This window comes from Lagenorhynchus albirostris, chromosome 4, assembly GCF_949774975.1.
Source record: "Lagenorhynchus albirostris chromosome 4, mLagAlb1.1, whole genome shotgun sequence".
Classification (NCBI taxonomy): Eukaryota; Metazoa; Chordata; class Mammalia; order Artiodactyla; family Delphinidae; genus Lagenorhynchus; species Lagenorhynchus albirostris.
In genome coordinates this window covers 118,914,116-118,939,979 of record NC_083098.1, presented here as the reverse complement: position 1 = coordinate 118,939,979, position 25,864 = coordinate 118,914,116, and the positions used below count along the sequence as shown (strand labels likewise).

The 25,864-nt window shown below is 37.0% G+C and overlaps 1 long non-coding RNA gene across 2 annotated transcripts in view; it reads left to right on the top strand.

Annotated features, from left to right (window-relative positions):
- LOC132519984 (uncharacterized) overlaps positions 1-25,864 on the top strand; it is a 146,582-nt gene that overhangs the window by 46,696 nt on the left and 74,022 nt on the right. For both annotated transcript variants that reach the window (XR_009540400.1, XR_009540399.1), the window contains exon 2: positions 15,087-15,142. This is a non-coding gene — a long non-coding RNA (uncharacterized LOC132519984). The remainder of the gene's footprint in view (positions 1-15,086; positions 15,143-25,864) is intronic.

The window sequence follows — 25,864 nt, the reverse complement described above, 5'->3', positions numbered from 1 at the left end:
GCAGTTAGTCTGAGATCACACTGGTTGGAACAAGTAACAGATCAGCAGATCAGCCAGAAATTTAACAAGGAGAGCTAGGAAATGAGATAGCTAAAGTGGGTTTGATAAGCTCCCACATATCCCTAGAGCTCAGGAAGGTTGCATGTGTGCACAAGGACATACATACACACAGGAGAGACTGGAAGGCATTCAAGCTATCTAGTTATCATTGGCTGAACATGGGGCCGTGAGGCCTTATGCATGCGTAAGTAAAATAAGGAACAAATTTCTAAACCAACTGAAGTTTCAAAGCATTCCCCAAGTCACACATAGAGCCAATGGCAAAGGGTAGAAGCCTTACTGACTCTAAGCAAAATCTCTGATCAATCATTAGCTGCCTACTGAGTTACTCTAATTCAGGAGAAATCCTAGGGAGCCAGATTTAAAAGTAAAAAGAAAAAAGAAAAGAAAAGAAAAGAAAGCTGAGACATTGGTGGCCATACACTGCAGGTGAAACAGACTTCCAAGACTTAGTCCAGGGAAGTCATTGAACAAACTAATAAATAAACAACAGCAATGCTTTCCAGAGGGAAGAAATCAGAACTGAAAGTTGCTATAGTATATTCTCTAAAGTGCCCAATTTTCAACAAAATTTATGTGACAGCAAAAAAATACATCTAGGAAAGTGTGACCCATTCACAGGGAAAAAATAAGCCAATAGAAACTATCTTGAGAAGGACCAGATGCTAGACTTAGAAGATAAAGACTTCAAAGCAACTGTCATAAATATATTCAAAGAACTAGTGAAAAGTATGATTAAAGAATTAAAAGAAGTATGATGTCAGGGACTTATCAAGTAGAGATTAGCAATAGAAAAAATAAATTATTTTTAAAAAGAAGCAAATGGAAAATCTGGAGTTGAAAAATATAAAAACTTTAATGAAAAGTTTACTAGAGGATCTCGAAAGCAAATTTGAGCTGGCAGAAAAAATGAATCAGGAAACTTGAAGCTAGGTCAATACAGATGCTCCAATCTGAAGAAAAGATAGAAAAAGGAATAAAGAAAAATGAACAGAGCCTCTGAGACCTGTGGGATACATTACATACCCACATATGTGTAATGGGAGTCCCAGAAGGAAAGGAGAGAGAATGAACACAATTTTGGAAGAAATAATAGCCGAAAATTTCTCAGATTTGATAGAAATCATTACTTTTCACATCCAAGAAGATTAAAGAACTCCATGGGGTAAACAGAAAGATTTCAACATCTGGACATATCAAATTGCCAAAAGACAAAGAGAAAATCTTGAAAGCAGCAAGAGAAGAGCAACTTATCATGTACAACAGAACCATATTAATATGAATAGCTAACTTCTCATTAGAAAGAGTGGTGACCAAAAGGCAATGGCATAACATCGTCAAAATTCTAAAAGAAAAAATCTCTCAATGAAGAATTATATCCAGCCATGCCATGCCAAGCTTATGGGAGCCTGAGACAAAGAAAAATGAGTAATACTGATCCTGTCTTTAATTTTTTTTTTATAAAATGGCAATTCTAATCAATAAGAAAAGACCAATTATTCAATAAATGCTATTCAGAAAACTGGATAATTAAAAAATATTCTTACACGAAAATCAATTCCAGATGAATCAAGTATTTAAACGCATAAAGGACAAAATTAGACATCTTTGAAGAAATTATGAACTTTTTTTCATTATTTTGAAATGAAGAAGGACTTTCTTTTTGTTGCTGTTGTTTCCTTTTTGTTTGTTTTTATTTTTATTGAAATATAGTTGATTTGCAATGTTTCAGGTGTACAGCAAAGTGATTCAGTTATACATATTCTTTTACATATTCTTTTCTATTATAGGTTATATTGAATAAGATATTGAATATAGTTCTCTGTGCTATACAATGGGTCCTTGTTGTTTATCAATTTTATATATAATAGTCTGTATCTGTTAACCCCAAATTCCAAATTTATCCCTCACCGCCTTTCCTCTTTGGTAACCATAAGTTTATTTTTTATGTATGCGAGTCTATTTCTGTTTTGTAAGTAAGTTCATTTGTATTTTTTTTATACTCCACATATAAGTGGTATCGTATGACATTTGTCTTTCTCTGTCTGACTTACTTTACTTAGTATGATAATCTCTAGGTAGGTGTGGAAAAAAGGGAACCCTCCTACACTGTTGGTGGGAATGTAAATTGGTGCAGCCATTATGGAGAACAGTATGGAGGTTCCTTAAAAAACTAAAAATAGAGTTACCATATGATCCAGCAATCCCACTCCTGGGCATATATCTGAAGAAAACTCTAACTCAAAAAGATACATGCACCCCAATGTTCATAGCAGCACTATTTAAAATAGCCAAGACATGCAAGCAACCTAAATGTCCATTGACAGATGAGTGGATAAAGAATATGTGGTACATATATACAATGGAATATTACTCAGCCATAAAAAAGAATGATATAAAAAATTTTTATATTTTACTCTTCATGGACTTTATTGCATCAATTTTGATTTTAAAATATTGCATTAAAATATATTTCTCGATTACTGAGATTTTTGGTTTCTCTTAAATTTTGTCCCCAAGGTGAGTGTCTTATTTGCCTCACACCAGTTCCAGTCCTAACCACAAAAACTGTTTCAAAAATGAAGGTGAAATAAAGACATCACGGATAAACAAAGACTGAGCATATATGTTGCTAGTAGACCTGGCTTACAAGAAATACTAAATAAGCCTGAAAGGAAAAACAGAATATGGAAACTCAAATCCATATCAATAAATAAAGAACACTGGTACTTACATAGGTAAATATATAAAAGTCAGTATAAATATACTTTTTCCCTCTTTTCTTCTCTTATTTAAAATATCATTGCATGAAACTATAATTATAAAAATATATTGTTGGGCAAATAGCACATAAAGATCTAATATGTATGACAATAATAGTTCAAAGTGGGGTGGGGGATAGAGATATATTCAAACAAGAAAATGAGATCAAACAATAACTAAAATCCGTAGACAGAAGTGAGCATCAGAAATGGTAAATATATGTTTCTCCTTTTAACTTCTTTAAAAAACATAAAAATGTACGAAGAGATAATTATGACATATAAGACAATAATAGCACAGAACAGGGGAGAGAGAATTCAGTTACACTGGAACAAAGTTTAACTTTTACTGTCCTCCTCTTAGAACACTGCCTTGTGACCATGACACAGGGATGATAAGAAGCTACGTGGAGGGGCTTTTGGAAGACTTGTGTTGGGAAAATATCATCAGTTTGGAGTAAAGAAAGAAAGACAATACAGAATGAAAAGAGGCCCTTGGTCCATCAGTTTTCTGAGGGCAGGAAGCAGAAATCTAGTTGAGAAAGCTATTCAGCTACAAACATAGATTTTTTTTTTTACCAAAAAGGAAAGATGTCACAGAAAGCAGAGCTGATAGTCTGGAGGGCAGAGCCAAGGATAACTGAGAACAATGGATTAGGGAACTACCAATAAATTGATCTAGCTGGTCGTAGGAAATAAGGCCAATAAACAAAAATCAGTAGTTTTTCTATATGCCAGCAATACAAACTGAAAAATAAAATTAAAAGTACCATTCTCTACCTTCCAAATACATTAAACACTTAGGGATAAATTTATCAAAATATGTGCAGGATCTGTACACTGAAAACTATAAAACTTTATTGAGAGAAATTAATGAATTGCCAAACAAATGGATAGATATACCATGTTCGTAGATTGGAAGATTCAATATTTTTAAGATGTCAGTTCTCTCATATTGATCTTGGGATTCAACTCAATATCAGTCAAAATCATAATGGACTTTTTTTGGATAGAAATTTATGTCAATTCAACATGTAATATAAAACCACAAAACCCATAAGAGCCAAAGCAATTTTGGAAGAGAATCAGTAAAGTTTTGGAGAACTTAACACTACCTGATTTCAAGATTTATTATAAAGCTACAGTAACAAAAAAGTTGAGGTATTTATATAAGAATAGATGTGTAGAACAATGAAAGAGAATGAATATACTAGATATGTTTACATACATATGGACAATTTTTGACAAAGATATCAAGGTAGGTATAGTTTTTCTTTTATTTTTTTAAACAAGTAATACTGAAATAATTAGATAGAAGATACCAGTTGTATTGAAGAAAATGAATTTTGATCCATAATACTTGACTATATTAAAAAATTAACTTGAATTGATTAGAGAACTGAGTGAAAAATTAAAACTATAAAACTCCTAGAAGAAAATATTTGGGACAGGTGAATGTTTCTTAGGACATACAAACAAGTATTAAATATAAAAGAGTTTATAAATTAGACTTTATTAAAAACCTCTGCTCTTCAAAATATACCAAAAAGAATATGTTAAAGCAAGCTATAGACTAGGAGGAATAAAATTAGAAAGAATTTGATTTTGTTTAGTAAATTTGAGGATTTGCATGTCCTGTGATCCAGCACTTTCATTCTTAGAGATTATTCCCTAGAGAGACTCTTATATGATCCAGGCATGTGTGTGTGTGTGTGTATTTGTGTGTGTGTGGGGGGGGTTATTTCCATTTTAAAATCCCATTCCATCCCCACCTTTCACCCCCAACCTTCTCCTGCCAAATGGGCACACACACGCACACAACTTTGTTAATAGAATCTTCCTATTTCTTTTTAGTCCTTCTTTCAGGGTTAATTACCTTCTGTGCCCACCTGCCATGTTCATGTCCTTTAATCTCCAGGGGTCTTGAAGTCAAAATCCTTTTGGCGTGTGCGTGTGTGTGTGTGTGTGTGTGTGTGTGTGTGTACTCTATCTGCAACAGGAATGGGGATGTATGACAAAGAAAGAACAGTGTTTACAACATGCTCATGTGTCATATGGTGAAACATTCTTAAATTTGGCTTTACTGGGCTTCTCAAGTTAACTTCTTGTAAATTTATTCCTAATAAACTGCACAGAGTTGACAACAGGAAAGACCATATCCCACAGCAAAACTAACTAGGGGGTGTTTCTGTCTCAATAAGGAGAGGAGTTGTATTAGTAATGATATTTTGATGGTCTGAGGGAAGTGGCTTCATGTACTTCTAACTTACATATATACACACACATATATATGTATATTCTATCTGCAACAGGAATATTTATATTAATATATAATAATTATATATAATATTAAATTAATTGACTTCATTTGTTGAACACTTTTAGGATTACAGAAAAATAAGCAGAAAGCACATAGAATTTCCATATACCCCATCCTCCCCACCCCCAGTTTCCCCTTTTATTAACATCTTGCATCAGTGTGGTATATTTGTAGCAATCAATGAGCCAGTATTGATACATTATTAATAATTAAAGCCCATAGTTTACATTGGGGTTCATTATTTGTAAGTTCTATGGATTTTGACAAATATTTACTGACATGTATCCACCATTACACTATCATACTGAATGATTTCACTGCCCTAAAAATCCTCTGGGCTCTCTATTCATCCCTCCTTCCCCCTCCCTCGGAACCTCTGACAACCACTGATCCTTTTACTGTCTCCACAGTTTTTTCTTTTCCAATGTCATAAGGTTGAAATTATACAGTATGTAGCCTTTTCAGATTGGCTTCTCTCACTTGGCAATATGCATTTAACAGAATTTTAAATAAAAACATGTGACTACAAAGTTTGTTGAAAATACCACTAAGTAAATACCACTAAGTGTAGTTTCATCATAAGGCCCCAAAACTGGTGATCAAAAAAAACCAGACAGATCTCTGCTTTTTAACTTGTTGCTGAGGTAGATAATTTTTTCAGTTTTTCTTAAGCCATTAGATTAATGTTTATTGTTACTGCATCAGGTAAAAAGTGCTCTGTGAACAACCAATTTGGAGCGTCACTACAGGTCCTTATGAGGTGCTCTCTGTTTAAGTTGCATATTCTGTGCACATTTTCATGGACCAGTCGTACTCCTGAGATAAAATCTCAATGATTTTCACAAATCATTGGTTGTCAGGATATTGGTTGTGAGGATTAAATGAGAATGTGTGTGCCATGATTAAAGCAAAACCTACTTTAGGGAGTAAATATGAGGATGAAATGTAATAATACATTTTAAATACTCAGAACACTTCCTGGAACATAGTAAATGTTCAGTAAATATTGCCTGTTATTATTTTTGGCACAACTGCTGATTTCCCTTCCTCTATAAAGGCCATTGTGTAAGAAGGAGAGTGCACTTGAACGTTGATGGGAGAAGCAGCAAGTTAAAGAGGAAGTGGATCGGTGGTTAAGAGCTCTGGCCATGGAGTAAGGTCACATGTGTTCAAAAGTCTAGTTTTGCTAGTTACTGGCTATTGCTTGAAGTTGCTTGACCCCTCTCTAAGACTGACTTCCTCCTATGTAAATGAGGAGAGTAATAATTCCTATCTAAGTAGTTCTTTGCCAGGGGCCCTGACATTGGGTCTGCTCGAAAGCAATGATTAAGGCACCATCATGAGAGGGTTACAGCCTACACTCTGGACCATCTGGGTAAATCCTGGCCCCTTTGATTTTTAGGAATGTGATGGAGCAAGTTATTTAGTCTTTCCTTGCTTCTGTTTCACCTTTGCATAATGAGTTAATAAATGATAGCTCTAATAATTTTAGAAAAATGGAAAAAATATACAAGAAAAGGAGGTTTGGATAAAATGGGCAAGGCATTTTGTGATAGAAACAAGTGTTTGAGATGTTTTCCTATTTCTGGAAATCCCTAAACCACTGATGAGTATCACTGGCATTTATTCTCAAGTAGCAATTGTGATAGGCAGTAGTCTGCTATCACTGGACGGGAAACCAGCCTCCTGAAAACAGGTCACTTAACCTCTCTGAGTTGCTCTCCATATAAAATAAATAAGGGACATGTGCCCTACTGACCTCTCAGGGGTTTTGTTACATGATGTAGATCGTGTGTGACTTCAATGTTAATTCAGTATGCATTGAGCATCGTCATAGGTGCTATGGGTAAGAAGACCAATAAGGCAAGGTTTCTGTCCTCCCTGAGCTTATCCAGAAGAGGGAAATAAACACAACCATAATTATGTGTAATGAAGTGTCAGAGGTGTTCTCAAGGAGGTTTATACAGGGCAAAGCTTGGGCACAAATGAAACAATTGTCTCCACCTGGGGTTAATGAGGAACGGCTCCTTGGAGGGGGTGACACCCAACCCAACTTGTGAACATGCTTGGCTTACCTCAGGGTGGCATCCAATTGAAAATGAGCTGAGGTCCTGAGGTATCTCAGACACTTTTGGATGTCATCATCTACATTTGAACTTGGAGAAACTAGTTGGACAGCTGGGATCAGTTTCAGAAGTACTAAGGCCTGGTGATGAAAATTTAAAACACTGTTTGGTTGATGAAATTTTATCATTTTATTCAGTGTTTATTTAAAGCATTAATAAATGCAGAAAGACGGAAAGAATGAGAAAAATCACGATTGTCTGACCCCCAGTGTAAAAATCGATGCAGATCATCAAGAATAGATGTTTCACTTTAAACAGTAGGGGAAAGATTCTTTGGAGAACAGGATAGTCTCTCAGTTTTAAAGTATGAGCCCACAGATAACTTATTGATTACAAAGGGACAAAATATAATTTTATATTTAGGGCCTTTATAATGGAGAGATCACCACATTAACCAGGTGATGGAGCTTGGCACTTCCACTAGTGGGATAGTCTGAAGTCCTGTCTCCTGATGTTATGTGATGGGAGGTATGTAGCATCACCTACAATGTGTTCTTGCTAGAAATGTTCAACTTGAACCTAAACACAAGGAAACAGACAAATCCAGAATATGGAATGTTCTGCAGGACTCTTCAAATGATTTAATATTATAAACAGAGGAATCAATGGTATAGATAAAAACTGAGGGAGTCTAAACAGGCATAACAGCCAAATGAAATAAATCAACCTTGATTAGATCCTGGGCTGAAAAAATAATCTAGCAAAAAAGACAGGATGAAACAATTGAGGAAATTTGGATATGACTGCATGTTGAATGTTGTTATTGAACTAACGATGATTTTCTCAGGTGTCGTACTTGTGTGAAGTGTGTAGAGGAATCACCTACTCTTGAGAACTGAAATATTTAGGGGTGAAGTGTCCTGATGTATGCAGCTTAATTTTTGGATGGTTGAGAAAAGAAGATCTGAGTGTGTGTATAAGGGGAGGGGAAAAGGAGGGAAGACAGGAGATCAGGCGTGGCAAAAACGTTACTACTTAATGAATCTAGGTGAGGTTATATGGGTGTTTATTGTATTGTTCTTTGACATTTTTCAATACCAAAATAAAACATACTTCTTATTTTAAAACAAGGTTTAAAAATGGTCCTAATATTATCTTCTGCTTATTAATGTGTATAAGTATACATATAGACATATATTGTTTACCAATACAGATCATTTGCTTTGCATGTTTTTAATACAATGGAAAACTTACCTTCTAGGCTTGTTAATAATAACATCCAACATTAGGATAATACATTACTTGGTACAAAATAGTGCTCAATAATTGCATGAATGTATGATCCTGAAAGTTACTTAAAGTATTAATCATGCGTTAATGTAAATGTATAGTTATATTCAGTTTTGCACAAATCATATAATAAACTGAAAATGTATGATTAACACCAAGGAGACTGAAACTTACATATGTACATGTGTATACCTAGATGCATACACAATTGTAATGTGTAAGTTTGGGTATCTTTACTACTTTATCACTTCTATTATCCTGCCCTTTTTCAAGTGTTATGCAGAACTAGTGATAGCACAATTTCTGAAGCACTTCAGCTTGTATAGTTAGTTGAATTAGGATATCCTATATCACAAATAGAGACATAGAAATACATATCATTCTTATGACTATCACATTGCTGAATACTATCTCAACTTAATAATTTAATTAAAACTTATTGCTTCAAAATGTGTGGAGACAGCCTCAATATTTTCTGTATTCTTTTCTTAGACTGACAATCTTTTGCAGAAGGAAATCCTGCCTTATCTACATGTCACTAGATCACATTGTACTATACTCTGCATAATATGGGCATAACATATTACAGTAGTAGTAATAGTAGTAGTAGTGATGGTAAGATAGGAAGACATTATTTATACTCAAAAAGTCTCAGAACACCTCAATAAATTGTTTTAACTCCCAATTTAACAGATGCTGCTTTGCACATGGTAGGCAACAGAAATACTTGTTTAATAAGGATTATTTAAATGATCTACCTTAGGACTTAAATTTAAGTTGATTTGATCAATCAGAAACACTTATTAAGCACATTCTGGGTTCCAGGCACTGTATTTGGCACTAGAGAAAGAAATAAATAAAAGTCCCTATCCTTGAGTAGATCATAATACAGTATAGGGTACAAGTATACAAGTGTATATCATGCAGTATAATTTGGCAAGTGTTGTGAATTTTCAGTGGTTTTGTGTAAATGCCAGAAAGCAAACTCTGCTGATGTAGATAGTATTCCCCTTCATTTTTGAAAGTCATTTTCACTGGATGGACAGCTTTTATCTTTCAGCACCATTAAGATGTTGCTCTACTGTCCTTTTGTTACACAGTTTCTGACAAAAAGTCTGCTGTCATTCTTCTCTTTGTTATTCTCTATGTAATAATTTTTTCCCCCTCTAGTTGCCTTGAAAATTTTCTCTTTATTTTTTTCCAGTGGTTTGACTATGATGTGCCTGCGTGTGTGTGTGGGGGGGAGGGGTTTATCCTGTTCAGGGTTCTCCGTACTTTTTAGATTTATGGGTTTTTGTCTTTCATTAATTTCAGAAAATTTGGGCATTATCTCTTTAAGTGATTCTTCCCTATTCTCTCTCTCCTCCTTGTAGGAATATACTTACATCTATGTTAGACTGATGACATCTCACAGCTCTTGGATGCTCTTTTCTGTTTCATCACTCCTTTTTGTCTTTGTGTTTAATTTTGGATAATTTTCATTTTTCTGTGTTCAAAGTCACTGATTCTTTCCTCAGCTGTGCTTATTAAAGGAATTCTTGATCTCTTATATCATGATTTTTTTCCATTTGGTATTTTTTATAGTTTCCATTTCCTTTCTGAAATTCTCCATCTGTTTGTGCATGTTGCCCACCTTTTCCACCATGTACTTTAACAAATTATTTATAGTTATTTTAAAGTCCTTATGTGTATATATGTCCATGCCACTCTCTTACTTTGTCCCAGCTTACCCTTCCCCCTCCCCATATCCTCAAGTCCATTCTCTAGTAGGGCATATATATACACTACCAAACGTAAAATAGATAGCTAGTGGGAAGCAGCCGCATAGCACAGGGAGATCAGCTCGGTGCTTTGTGACCACCTAGAGGGGTGGTATAGGGAGGGTGGGAGGGAGGGAGACGCAAGAGGGAAGAGATATGGGAACATATGTATATGTATAACTGATTCACTTTGTTATAAAGCAGAAACTAACACACCATTGTAAAACAGTTATACTCCAATAAAGATGTTACGAAAAAGAAAAGTCCTTATGTGAAGTCCAACATCTAGGTCATTGTTTCTGGTTTTGTTAATTGATTTGTCTCTTGACAATGTGTCATTTTTTTCCTTGCTTTTTTGAGTCTTTTTTTTTTTTTAATGTATTGTGTACATTGTGTGTTGAATAATAATAGACCTTGAGTTAAATAGCATCAGATCTAGGAATAGTCACTCTTCTTCTGTTAGGTTATTAGCATGGGATATTGAATCAATCTAGTCAGTATTTAACATATTATTGACTGGGGGATTTTTGCAGAAACTAAGGACTTGTGGCCAGCGATCTTTTATGTAAGTGAATATTGAAACACCCACGTTTGAGTAAATATCAACAACTTTTTTTGCACTTAATGTATTTATTTGAAACTTTGTACATGTCTTACTAAAGCATTCTAATATTTTGTTAGAGTGTGATAGGCAGTATAGCAGGCACCTCTGTGCAGGAGAACAGAACATCTATTACAAATATACCATGTTTCACTGCAATTTCCCCTGGAAGAGCAGACTCTAACACTTTCTGGGAGCATTTTTTTTAGTCCTGTGGGTATTATTTCCTCTAGAATTGGTTCTTTTATTTTACCTGATAGTCGACAAGGTGGCTCTTTGTGGGTGGGTTCTTTTACAAATTCCACAAGACGGACCAGGTGTCACTACATTCACCAGAATGATGAAAACTTTATGGTAATAAAATTGCATTTATAATATACACAAGTTTGGAACAAAATCCTAACAGAGCAAAATGTGAATGATAACGACAATCATAAGTTGTATAATGAACCTTGATCAATTTTAAGCTCTGACAACTTCCCACAGTGATGTTAATTGTATCACTCTCTAAAAGCGTAATAATATGTCTCCGGTCAATAAATTGTTAAGCAAGATTTGGCTTTCATTATTGCTATTGTCACCCTCAGTGAAATCAGAGACTTCAAAATCTTCCACCAGCGGATTGTCATTACCTTGTCCTTTGTGTGGGGCTTGGGGTACTGAGAAGTTTTCTTGGTATTTCTTCTCCACCCTCAGCTTTTATTCACTCTGGCTCACCTGCCTCAGTCCATGGTCTTGCCCCTCTCCCAGCTGTTGCTTATTAGTCAGTGGTGGACTTGTAGTGGGGGTAGTAGAAGTTCTTGGTTTTCCTGGTCCAGACTCAGTGTCTAGGCTTCAAAAGTGTGTCCTTCTGAGTATTCATTCCCTTACGTTCTGTGGCAGCCAAACTCTGCCTTGAATCTGTGGTGGGTTTGGGGCAGGAGAAATATTCCTTCCCCTCCCCCAGCAGGACTAAATCTTTACTTTTTTTTTTTTTTTTTCTTGCGGTACACGGGCCTCTCACCCCTATGGTCTCTCCCATTGCGGAGCACAGGCTCCGGACGCGCAGGCTCAGCGGCCATGGCTCACGGGCCCAGCCGCTCCTCGGCATGTGGGATCCTCCCGGACCGGGGCACGAACCCACGTCCCCTGCATTGGCAGGCGGACTCTCAACCACTTTGCCACCAGGGAAGCCCAATCTTTTTTTATTGGTGCAGAATACTGGTACAAGACTGTTTTCTTCACATCCTCCAGGAAAGATATCTTTTGTTTCTACCCTCCCTACAGAAGCAATGGGTCTGTGCCTCGTTCTTAGGGGCAGCAAGGAGGATTTCCTACCCACCCCCCAGGTGCTGGGGGGAAGGGGTAAGAATGTCTGTTGTCCTTCCTCCAGCAGCTTAAGGCTTTTATTTTTTATGAGAGGAGGGTCCACAGAAGCAGGCAGTGTTTTATGCCTGTTCGTCAGAGTCACCAGGTCACCACTGCAGTCCTGTGCCATTGAGGAGGCTTGTTCTCATCTCCTGCCCTGCCCTTACTCTTTCTCATAAGCATCTGGTGGAGGTTTGTGCAGAGAGCATGCGATTGCAAACTTCCCTATGTCTGGCACTTCCTGTTATTCTAAAGTGATCCGGTAACCCACTCTCAGCCTTTAGGGATTTGTTAATTTTTTTCTGGTTTCTTCTTACTCACTTCTATTATAGCGCCCTTTCCCTCTATGCTTTGCCAAAGATGAATCAGTTCGTGTATCCTTGTCTCAGGGACTTTTCACTGTGGAATTCAGTTCCCTTGGTTGCCTCCTTACCTCAACTCTCACGAAAAGTTATGATTTTGTAGATAATTCTGGGGTTTTTTTTTTGTTTTTGTTATGGTGGGATCAACATTTTGTTGTTTTTAAAAAATGAATACATTTGTTATCTTTAATATACTCATCAATAAAATGAGAAAAGGTCATTTAAAAATTGGACACCTCTGTGGTTGTCTGACTGAAGTGCAGTTACTGAAACCTGAGAATTTCATTTCAGGATAAATAAGTAGCTGAATCATGTTGGGGCTGGTATTCACAAGGGGGAAGTTTTCTTCGGGTATGGTTAGAAGTGTAGAGCATGTGAAGGCCCCATTAGCGTGTCTTTCTGGGAGTCATACAGAGAGAATATTGTTGCTCATCCTTCCAGTCTACCTACTTTATATAATCTAAAATGCTGGTTTTCTTCCAGGCATTGTTGTGATATTTTGGAGAATTACAAAGATGTTCTCTATTTGCTTTCTGTGGGTCCCAGCAGAAAGATGTCACACTGAAATAGGGTAGTTTAAGAAGAGGAGTTAATTAAGGGATGATTTACAAAGGCATAAGCAGTGTGTAGAGATATTACCAGGGAGACTGCTGTACTGCAGTGCCAATGACAGTAGGGCTCTGCTATCATCAAGGGCTGAAAGGGAGAGAAGAGGGAGCAGCTGGAGAAAATTTGTAGAAAAAGAGCTGTGTTGACAGGGCCACCCAGGTGGCATTGTGACCTTTGGTTTATGGGTACAGCTTGTCCCTGGTGACCCCAAAGGGAGGGACCCAAAGGAATAAATACTTCAACTTTACTGTCCTTCCTTATCTACTGCCTGTGGTCTCTGTGGATTGTCCCCATCCACGAGCAGTGATGTGCCCGTACAGATGAGCGTCCCAGGGCACAGAGCAGTAGGGAAAGTGGAGAGTGTATCTCGAGAGGCACGTAGGAGATCTTCCGCACATCTAGGAACTCTGGATGGGACATGGAAACTCTCCCTTGTTCAGTTTTTCTACCTTATTTTGTAGACAGTAGCACTTTTCAGGCTTTTCATTATTTCTTGGAAAAACTTTTAACAAGGTTTGTTTTGTTGACCAGATATCACTGGTTAAAGAAACTCCATGACATTGTACCAGATGACCTTCTTCAGAGTAGAATGAATGAATTTATAGACCAAAGTCACTGAATTAGGATGACCAACTGACTCTTCCTGAACTCTTACTGGTTCAGTCTCTAAGCTGGCGCGGGAGCCTTAATTCTCTCCCCTTAGTCCTTGGGAATTCTTGTAAGGAGGATGTTATGGTAGGCAGCTACCTTAATCAGGCTACAGTACAGTCAGGGTCTGCTTGTGAGTGACCTTCTCTGTCCTGTACCTCATTCTCTGTATCTCCAGTCTCGGGGTGGGGTGATGAGCATAAGTGTCAGAAAATTCAAAATGAGCTCCTCAGCAGCAATGGCTGGAGACCCTGGGGAAGATTGGTCACTGTCTCTTGCTGAAGTCAGAGAAAAGGTAAGTTATTTTAAGCCAGACTTATAGGCAGCCCTTGAGGCAGAGAGGCAGAGCTGCAAACAGCAACAGGCCCTGCCAAGAATGACTAAGCAAGGAACAGATCAAGAAGGGAACTATTACGAGTCACAAGGCAGATTCCACAACCTTGCCTGTGCACCTACACAATCAGCAGGAACTTCTGAATATGAAAGATAATGATATCAGCATGTGGAGGGGACAGGATGCCCAAAGATACAAAATGTTCCACCAGTGGATATATACAATCCATCTTGACAGAATTACCATCTTGCCTTTTAACCAATCTGATTCTCACTTCACAGAACTGTTTTAATCGGTGGATATAAGACTGTGTGCTAGAAACACCTGAAATAGGTTAACAAAGTGATTGATAGAGTGGAAATGTATCCATATTTGTTTTGCTCCATATACTTCCATATTGTTTGAATCTTTTAATTAAAATTTTGTGTAATATTTGTGTAATTAAGAAGGAATGTTTCTATATCTCTACAAACACTGCAGAAAATATGGTGGTTCTTAATACTGGTCATGCATCAGACTCACCTGTTCTTATGGACTCTATGTTCCCCCCAGATTCACATGTTGAAACCCTACTTGCCCGCAATATGATTAGATGAGCTAACTCTGGAGCCAAACTGCCTGTCTTTGAATCCTGCTCTGTCACGTATTAGCAGTGTGATGTTAGGCCAGTTATCTAACCTCTCTGGGCCTCAGAATTTCTTCTGTAAAATGGGAACAATAATAGTACCTACCTCATAGCGTTGTTGTATTAAACACATTGTTTAGTAAAGTGCTCAGACCAGAGCCTGGCAATAGTAGAGTGCTGTAGTGAGTATTTACTATTTCATTATTTACTGATTCCAGGTGTAGATTAGTCCAGACTGACAGAGTGAGAGTCTGAGTTATGGAATGCGGTTAAAGAAGCACGCATAATTTTATCTTTTCCAGAACCCATGGTATACTGCTGACAAAAGAGGAAGGAGCCATTTTAATCACAGTCTCAGGTAGGAAATTTAAGACACGTGCTAATTCCTTAGAGAGTTTGGCCTTGGTTATGAAAAGCAAGCAGCCATGTTGAATTTCTTTCTACAGAATTCTGTTCCAAACTCATCGTTAAACACCTAAGTCCTTTATTTCCTATTAGTAAGTCCCTTATTTCTACCTGCATCCCAGCTCTGACCAGTGTATAGAAAAATCACAAGAGATGGTACAGAACCACAGGGTCATTAGAACGGGGACTCATTACATTACATTCAGAGGGGTGATGGTAGGCATTGTATGAACAAAGACTTCATGGGGAAAGTTGAATTTATATTGGGACTTAAAACATGAGAAGCATTTTGATTTATCATGTTGGGCATTTTATGTAGAGAAACTAGCATGAAGTGCAGAATCCTGGGGCACAGAGTCAAAAGAGCCAATGAGGAGGGAAATATTGATAAATAAGGTTAGAAATGTTTTGGGTCACAGTTTCAGATGGTAAACTTCTTCAGAATAGGAGATTTGTTCATCTTGAACTTGTCTAAGCAGCTGCCAGGTGAGCTTCCTGAGAATCACGTGCATCAGTCCTGCAGCCTGAGGGTTTGGTGGGAACCTCCCAGAGGTTCTTCATATTCAGAGAGTGTTTGGTGAAAGCACTTGAGAACTTTGTGGTGCTACAGGCTGAGATCTCCACTGACAGCCTCCCTGACCTTTGTTTCCTTCCAACCATTGTGTAAGCCTCTAATTCCCTGCATTAAAAATACTCTTACTTGGAATATATTGAGTGGCATCTATTTTCATGCCCAAACCCTGACTTGTTAAAAAAATATTTTCAGAATAAATGAAAAACAATTCTACTGCATTGAAAAGTCAGTAGATATTCCACTTATGTTCATTGTTCAAGGGAAAAGAAACTAACATCTATTATGAGTTGATTATGTGGCAGGCAATTTCCTGTGCATTAATTACCACCTCCCAATAATCTGTAGAGATCGGTATCATTGTCCCCATTTTATACATGAGGACGTGGCAAGAAGAGTCAAACAGTTACTCTGATTTACAAGCTAGTAATTTTCCACTCTACAGTGTTGCTTTTGGGTGTGTCAACTTTGTGTATGCCTTTGTAGATAATCAAAAACAACTTCAAAAACCATTTGAACCCTAATAGCCAAATTTTACAGGGCAGTTTTTCCTGCTCAGAGCAATAAGTCTTGAGCTTCTCCTAAATTATACCACCGAGTAGCCTACCTATAACTAACGCATTTGATTTGAAAGAAGAACAAAAGACCCCCAAAGTTAGCAGAAGGAAAGAAATCATAAAAATCAGATCAGAAATAAATGAAAAAGAAATGAAGGAAAGGATAGCAAAGATCAATAAAAGTAAAAGCTGGTTCTTTGAGAAGATAAAGAAAATTGATAAGCCATTAGCCAGACTCATCAAGAAAAAAAGGGAGAAGACTCAAATCAATAGAATTAGAAAAGAAAAAGGAGAAGTACCAACTGACACTGCAGAAATACAAAGGATCATGAGAGATTACTACAAGCAACTCTATGCCAATAAAATGGACAACCTGGAAGAAATGGAGACATTCTTAGAAAAGCAAAACCTTCCAAGACTGAACCAGGAAGAATTAGAAATTATAAACAGACCAATCACAAGCACTGAAATGGAAACTGTGATTAAAAATCTTCCAACAAACAGAAGCCCAGGACCAGATTGCTTCACAGATAAATTCTATCAAACATTTAGAGAAGAACTAACACCTGTCCTTCTCAAACTCTTCCAAACTATAGCAGAGGGAGGAACACTCCCAAACTCATTCTATGAGGCCACCATCACCCTGATACCAAAACCAGACAAAGATGTCACAAAAAAGGAAAACTACAGGCCAATATCACTGATGAACATAGATGCAAAAATCCTCAACAAAATACTAGCAAACAGAATCCAACAACACATTAAAAGGGTCATACACCATGATCAAGTGGTGTTTATCCCAGGAATGTAAGAATTCTTTAGTATACGCAAATCAATGTGATACACCATATTAACAAATTGAAGGAGAAAAAGCATACGATCATCTCAATAGATGCAGAAAAAGCTTTTGACAAAATTCAACACCCATTTATGATAAAAACTCTCCAGAGAGTGAGCACAGAGGGAAGCTACCTCAACATAATAAAGGCCATATACGACAAACACACAGCCAACTTCGTTCTCAATGGTGAAAAATTGAAACCATTTCCACTAAGATTAGGGACAAGACAAGGTTGCCCATTTTCACCACAATTATTCAACATAGTTTTGAAAGTTTTAACCACAGCAATCAGAGAAGAAGAAGAAATAAATGGAATCCAAATCAGAAAAGAAGTAATAAATCTGTCACTGTTTGCAGATGACATGATACTATACATAGAGAATCCTAAAGATGCCACCAGAAAACTACCAGAGCTAATCAATGAATCTGGTAAAGCTGCAGGATACAAAATTAATGCACAGAAATCTCTGGCATTCCTATACAGTAATGATGAAAAATCTGAAAGAGAAATTAAGTAAACACTCCCATTTACCGTTGCAACAAAAAGAATAAAATTCCTAGGAATAAATCTACCTTTTGTCTCTTAAGGAGACAAAAGACCTGTATGCAGAAAACTATAAGACACTGATGAAAGAAATTAAAGATGATACCAACAGATGGAGAGATATACCATGTTCTTGGATTGGAAGAATCAACATTGTGAAAATGACTGTACTACCCAAAGCAATCTACAAATTCAATGCCATCCCTATCAAACTACCATTGGCATTTTTCACAGAACTAGAAAAAAAAATTTCACAATTTGTATGGAAACACAAAAGACCCCCAATAGCCAAAGCAGTCTTGAGAAAGAAAAACGGAGCTGGAGGAATCAGGCTCCCAGCCTTCAGCCTATACTACAAAACTACAGTAATCAAGACAGTATGGTACTGACACAAAAACGGAAAGATAGATTAATAGGACAGGACAGAAAGCCCAGAGAGAAACCCACGCACATATGGTGACCTTATTTTTGATAACAGAGGCAAGAATATACAATGGAGAAAAGACAGCCTCTTCAGTAAGTGGTGCTGGGAAAACTGGACAGCTGCACGTAAAAGAATGAAATTAGAACACTCCCTAACACAATACACAAAAATAAACTCAAAATGGATTAGAGACCTGAATGTAAGACCGGACACTCTAAAACTCTTAGAGAAAAACATGGGAAGAACACTCCTTGACATAAATTACAGCAAGATCCTTTTTGACCCACCTCCTAGAGAAATGGAAATAAGAACAAAAATTTAAAAATGGGACCAAGTGAAACTGAAAAGCTTTTGCACGGCAAAGGAAACCACAAACAAGACGAAAAGACAGCCCTCAGAATGGGAGAAAATATTTATAAATGAAGCAACTGACAAAGGATTAATCTCCAAAGTTTACAAGCAGCTCATGCAGCTCAATACCAAAAAAACAAACAACCCAATCCAAAAATGGGCTGAAGACCTAAATAGACATTTCTCCAAAGAAATATACAGATTGCCAACAAACACATGCAGTCCCACTACTGGGCATATACCCTGAGAAAACCATAATTCAAAAAGAGTCACGTACCATACTGTTCATTGCAGCTCTATTTACAATAGCCAGGACATGTCAGCAACCTAAGGGTCCATCGGTAGATGAATGGATAAAGAAGATATGGCACACATTTACAGTGGAATATTACTCAGCCATAAAAAGAAATGAAATTGAGTTATTTGTAGTGAGGTGGATGGACCTTGAGTCTGTCATACAGAGCGAAGTAAGTCAGAAAGAGAAAAACAAATACCGTATGCTTACACATATATATGGAATAAAAAAAAATGGTTCTGAAGAACTTAGGGGTGGGACACGAATAAAGACGCAGATGTAGAGAATGGACTTGAGGACACGGGGAGAGGGAAGAGTAAGCTGGGACAAAGTAGAGAGTGGGATGGACATATATCCACTACCAAATGTAAACTAGATAGCTATAGCTAGTGGGAAGCAGCCTCATAGCAGAGGGAGATCAGCTTGGTGCTTTGTGTCCACCTAGAGGGGTGGGATAGGGAGTGTGGGGGGGAAACGCAAAAGGGAGGAGATATGGGGATATATGTATACGTATAGCTGATTCACTTTGTTTTAAAGCAGAAACTAACACACCATTGTAAAGCAATTATACTCCAATAAAGATGTTAAAAAATAAAATATATATATATATCATTTAAAAATTTAGTAGTAAAAGAAAAACAAAGCCATTTATACTAGTTTGCTCATGAAAAAGAAGCCTGTGATTACACACCTGCTAGAAACGCAGTGGACTCATGGAGGAAGGAGAATCTAAAAGTGTATTTTTCCTGCTCTCTGTTTATAATTCAATTAGTTTATCTTTAAAGTCCACTCTTAAAAAAAGCACAAGCTTTACAGTATATTTGCTTGCTAGGTAGGCCCATTCACATATTACTCTTCTCTTTTTATAAGAACAGTATATGTTCATTACTGAAAAATAAAAAGGAAAAAGCAATCAGAGACAAGCAAAAGGAGAAAAATAGAAAACATCCATAATTCCACTTACAGATCATTATCTTCAATTTGGTGTACCTACTCTAATGTATATTCTTTTCTTTACCTTTTCATAAAAATCTTTCATTTCAAAATGCAGATATAAATATTCATTTTCACCATGAATATGATCATATCAAACATAATTTTTTGTAAAATGTTTTCTTCCATATAATCATTACGTGAAGGTAGCAGAATGTTGAAAGAAGCAGATGGTGCAGGGTGAAGCCACAGGCTCTGGAGACAGACTGCCTGGCATTGTGTCCTGTCTCTGTTGTGTGCTAGCTGTGTGATCTTGGACAAGTCCTTACCTGCTCTGGGTCTCAGCTTTGTCATCTGTAAAGTGGGGGTAATAATATTATTACATTATTATATTAACATCTTATACTATATTATATTGCATAATGTTATAAGGATTAAATGACTTACAGCTTCTGAAGTGCTTAGAACATTGTACATAATAATCCTACATAAGTGTATGTAGTTTATTTAATCAAAATCTCATGATAGCCTTTTAAATTATTAACACTTTTCTACTAATATAGTCAATTTTGTAATGGATAGTTTTTTACATATGTCTTTGCACGTTTGTCTAGTTGTTCCTTGAGATAAATTCCTAGAAATAGAATTGCTATGTCAAAAGATGTGTACCTTTTTAATTCGGTGGAAAAATTGCAAGAAAAAATTGGCATATTGTAAAGGATATGCCGATATTCACTCCCTCTCAGCAGTGATGAATCTAAATGTGGTGGTGTGTTTTGAAATCTAGCTCACAAACTTTAATTTTCATAAGAATCACAGGGAGCTTCTTAAAATAGTAAATTCTCAAAACTCACAGAGATTCAGTAGTAGATCTGGGGTGAATTCTTGGAATCTGCATTTTAAAAGAATAAATAAATAAGCTTAGGTAATTCTGATGCAGGTGGCTGATGGATTGAGAAATACTGTATCTTCTCTTTGGCCGCTCTTCTGACACTGACAACTACAAACCCACTGATGTGATAGGTTCATCAAAGACAATTCTATAGGAGCTGGCCATAAAATATCATATTTTACAAGCCAACTAAAAAACATGTGTTTTTTCTTTATATGGCACAAAAAGTTAACCCTTTTTAAAGTTCTCAAAATTCTAACAGCTAAAGCAAATTTTGCTATTTTGCGAATTTGCATGTTTCTATTAATGACAAATGGTTGGGTTATATCTCCGTATCTTCTCCTACATAATTTTTCCAATGTAAATCTCGTCGTTCCAAATGTAATTCTTATTCCACAGATATGTCAGACTTCTCTAGAGTGTGCCAAAGTACAAAACAGAGCAAAACAGAACCAATTTTCCAAGTGTGACATAAAGTCTGTAGTTGGCAGTTTGGGATGGTTGGACAAGCCTAAATACTCAGTTTTTGTGCATGTAAGCCTTTTTGGTGTGGGTGTGTACCACGCTTTGTATTTTCTTAAGCTACCAGTCTAATTAGTTTGTTAGCTCCCCCTTCTCATAAAGGCTGGTTACAAAAGGTTGTGAAGTCACTGAGTGCCAACATCAGGAGCAGCTGTTGAGAAAACAAGGCTCCCTGGGGTTTGTTAAAACTAGCTAAACAAAAAGTTGGGGAGGAAAAGGCCACCCATTCAAATTAATAAAACAATCTCACACCTTTTAACATCAGCACACTTATAAATTAGTCTAGGTGGAGGCTACCTTTACCTTAAAATGATATGGATACATTCTAGAAGCTGGGAAATTGTTTTTAACAGTTTGCTTCTGAGCTGATCGTCCTGCCAAATGAGTAATATTTAAAGAATAATCACTGTTTTAGAACATTTCAGAGTTTTGCTCCACTTGATTACATGGGCTCTGTGATCTGATTGCAACCATTTTCTCAAAATGGGCTCCCTTCCCTCTGACTCCATAAGGGCATGTTTCTCTCTCCCCATCCTTCTTATGTCTTTTGACTGCCAACCATACCAACTCTTTCCTTCTTCTCACTCCTGAACTCATGCTGTTTGTCTCTACTTCCTCATCAGTCACCTTCCCATTGATTCCCAACAAGATGGCTTCTAACCAGTCCACTCCACTGAGGAATCAGCACTGTCGAAGGCTACATAAAATTTATCAAGGGCAAAATTCAATAAGCTTCTACTCTCAAGTCTCATGCTTTAGATTTTCTGTTATAACTGACATTTTGTTTCCAGATTTTTCTTGATGTTCTCTTCCCTTGATGCGAAGAGTTAGAAGCTGCTGGCCTACTCAGTCCCCAGTTAGGCCCAAAGTTTTTCTTCCGTTTCTTTTTTTTTCAAGCAAAGGTTGTATTTAGTCATTTTAGGCCCTCAAAAGTTCACATGGACCTCCCCTGCCGCTTCACACATCTCTTCCTGGCCACAAAGCCATCTACATTTATATTCATGGCACTGCACTGTCATGATTCCCGTCTGACCCCTCTAATCCTACTATTCTTCCCAAGTATAATTTGTCAGCCATCTAGTTCTTTTTGTATCTTCATAGTTATCATCAACATTATCACCACTCTAATAATGTCAAGTATCTGTTTAAGTAATTGTCCTAACATTGACATTTTCTGCCTTTGCTGCCGAAATCCAGTTGTAGGTTTCCAAGTGATTTCTAAACATTTCCAATCAAATGCTCCACCAGCATCCTTAAACTTGACATATTTAAAAACAAATTCATTTTTTTTACAACAGATTAGTTTTTCCTTCTGACTTTGATATTTTGGTTAGAGGTATTATTATTCTTACAAATGTTCAAATTGAGACTGTCTTCTCTTGAAACTTCTTTGCTTACCCACTGGTGCCTCATTAGTTACTAAATTTTATGAAAAAGGAGACTAAGGGTTAAGGCCCTAGTGTGAAGCCACCCAGCTGTTTAGTGACAATGTTCTTGGATAAAATCTAGGTTTCTCGATGGTTAGATGTAGTATTCTTTTCACTGAATCAGGCTGCCTTCATACTGAGAGAACTTACTACAAGATTCCTAACCAGAATTTAGTAAACAATATTTTCCTGAATATCAACATAATTTTCGGATGCTGAAAGAGTTATTTCAACTGACAAAATCATTGAGCATTAAACTAAAAAGCTTTATATTCACTATCAGATTTACAAAGGAAAGATAAATTTTATTTTAAAAAATTAGTTTTGAAAATGTTCATTTGAGTCTGAAGAGACCCTGAAAGTGTAATGATGATGAGGCTAATGACTGTAGCTCATGTTCTTGGTGATGGATTTCATTTAATCTTCACAGCAACCTTATGTAATCTTTACAGCAACCCCATGAGGTATGTATGTATTACGATTATCCCTGTTTTATGGATAGGAAAATGGAGGCTGAGGGATGTTAAGTAACTTGTATAATGTCACATGGCAAAAAGGTTGGAGTTCAGAGTTACAACCCAGGTCACTTGGCCTGATTTCAAATGAGAGTATGCCTGTGTCAAATTTATTCCAGATAATTCTGGCCCTCTCAGAAAATTTGCAGCATTATTCCTTAAAGTTTTTAATGTCAGCACATCTTTTCGATAGCCCCCACTTTTAAATTACAGTGCTGATGTTTTTCGCGGGTTGGAAGAAGCATGCAAGAGTTAAGTGCTTCTCTCCTGGGCATGTTGCAAGATACCTCAAAGAGCAGACCCCACTTTGTGCCCAAGGAGCTGTTGAAATGTCTTGTTTGTTATTCCCAGTAGAGAGTCCACTTCCCTGCTGAAATTATTAGTTCAGGAAATATGTTGTGAAAGGATCATGTATGTGAGGAGGGTAGCTGTGGACACTTGTAAAGCTCCTTTTTCCCTAGTATATTCTATTTTCAGTTCATATACACCTGTCAGCCCAGGCAACCCCTTGTTCTTGAGCAGTGGTGCCAGCTGCCAAATCTGACAGCTCGTTTTTCTTCTCATTTCCTTCTCACTTTCAACACTCATCTGGTTTCTTCCCTATGGGTTCCTGTCCCCATCTCACAACGACTAACCTATTAATAAAGAGGCTCTGCCTGAAGCACTTCTCATCTTCCAGTCCATTAAAGGATCTGGAACTTTCCCAAACTCTGTAAATTACCATTATAGTCCATATAAATAAATAAATGTATATAAATGTGTATACATATATATATATATTTTTTTTTTTTAGAGTGACTGTGAAAGTCAACACAGTATAGAGGGTGGTAGGCTGAAGTAATGAATTCACACACCTGGGTTCTATTTCATCTGATAGTCGCTTATCTACGCTGGGCCTCTGATCCCTTATTTATAAAAAGAGAGTTGACTTGATCTCTATAGTTCATCCTATCTGAGGAAATTTCTAATATTATTTATAGTAGTAACAATAGTACCTAAAATTTATTGAGCGTTTTACCCTTTCCAAGTGCGTCCAAAAGGATGTGCTAAGTGCATCTTTTTCATTATCTCATTTAATCTTCATGGGAACCTCACATAGTAGGTACTAATATTAGTATTGTCCCACTTTTTAATTCAGGAAAATGAGGCCTAGAGGGATTAAATAACTTGCATAATGTCACTCACTAGTAAGTGGTTCCCATTGATATTGAGGCTATTCACAGTTTTTGTCTCCTTCAGGCACTTGTCAGATTTTGTTTCCCCAGGTCCCTTGCCTCCCTTGAAGTTAAGCATGGCTGTGTAAATTGCTGTGGTTGGTGAGATGTGAACTTAAGTGATGTGTGTCAGTCCTGAACAGAAGTTTGAGGAGTCAATGTGAAATTTGCCATGGTTCTTTTTCCACCTGCCATCAGTCTTTCAGATATTAATGTCATCCCTGTCAGCTTGGGTCCTGGAGTGGGGACAATGCAGAGCAGAGACCCCAGCAAATCAACAGTGGGCATGTAGTGTGAGCGAAAAAGAAATCTTTGTCTCTACTGGCGCTGTGTATGGCAGCAGCCTAACTGGCCTATTCTGACTGATACAGTGGTGAAAGCATGACTTTTGACACTAGGTTTCACGGATTCTAAAACCCACAAGCTTAACCACTGTTGTGGACTGAATTGTGTCACCCTAAAATTCATATGGTGAAGCCTTTAACTCCTCGGCATGTGACCGTATTTGGAGACAGGGTCTTTTAAATGATGATTAACTTAAAATGAGGCCATTAGGATGGGCCCTAATCCAATATAACAGATGTCCTTATAGGAAGAGGAAATTTGGACACACAAAGAGACACCAGGGCTGCTGGTACACAGAGGAATGACCATGTGAGGACATAGTGAGAAGGCAGCCATCTGCAAGCCAAGGAAGGAGGCCTCGGGAGAATCCAGCCCTGCCAACACCTTGATCTTGAACTTCTGGATTTCTCCAGAACTGTGAGAAAATAGATTGCTGTTGTTTAAACCACCCAACCTGTGGTATTTTGTTATGGCAGCCCTAGCAAACAAATACAACCACTGTACTCCATTTCCTCCTAAAAAGATAGTGCTTACTAATTACCAAGTTATCAAGACCCTAAGAAATAAAATACCCTAACTACACATTTCAAATTTAATTCATATTGCGATCTATAGATTCTTCTATATAGTTTCCTTTAAAATAAAAAGCAATTCACCTAGAAGCTATACAAAGCACTGCTAACTTTATTTAGTATTGGACATTTACCAGGTCTGCATATAAGTCCTAAAATCTTTAAATGTATTTTTGCTAATGTCAAAGGGACTCCTTGGGCATCACACACTGCTGAAATTTTAGCAACTGCAATTAGCATCCATGTAAACTAAAATTCAACAAATAATAAAAGAACTTTGTACAGTGATGATTACCATAGCTCTGAATATCTTAATCTCTTACTACTCTGTACTTGGAATATATATTTCTTAACATAAAATAACAGTTTTAAAGCAAGCTATAATATTTTAACATCAGCAACAACTGAAGAGAATTGAAAGTGATGTAATAGTTTCAACATTCAGCCCCCTACATGATCAGAACTAGACATTCTCTGTATTCTACTGTCTGGAAGATATTGCTTTTTGTTCTGAAGAAATGTTTTGATAGATAAGCACAAGAAGAAATGAAAATGATAATAACCATTTTAGGATGGCCCCCAAGGACCTCTACCCCTAGTGTTACTCCAGTGATTATGTAATATTATAGGGCAAAAAAAAAAAAAAAAAAAAGGATTTTGCAGATGTAATTA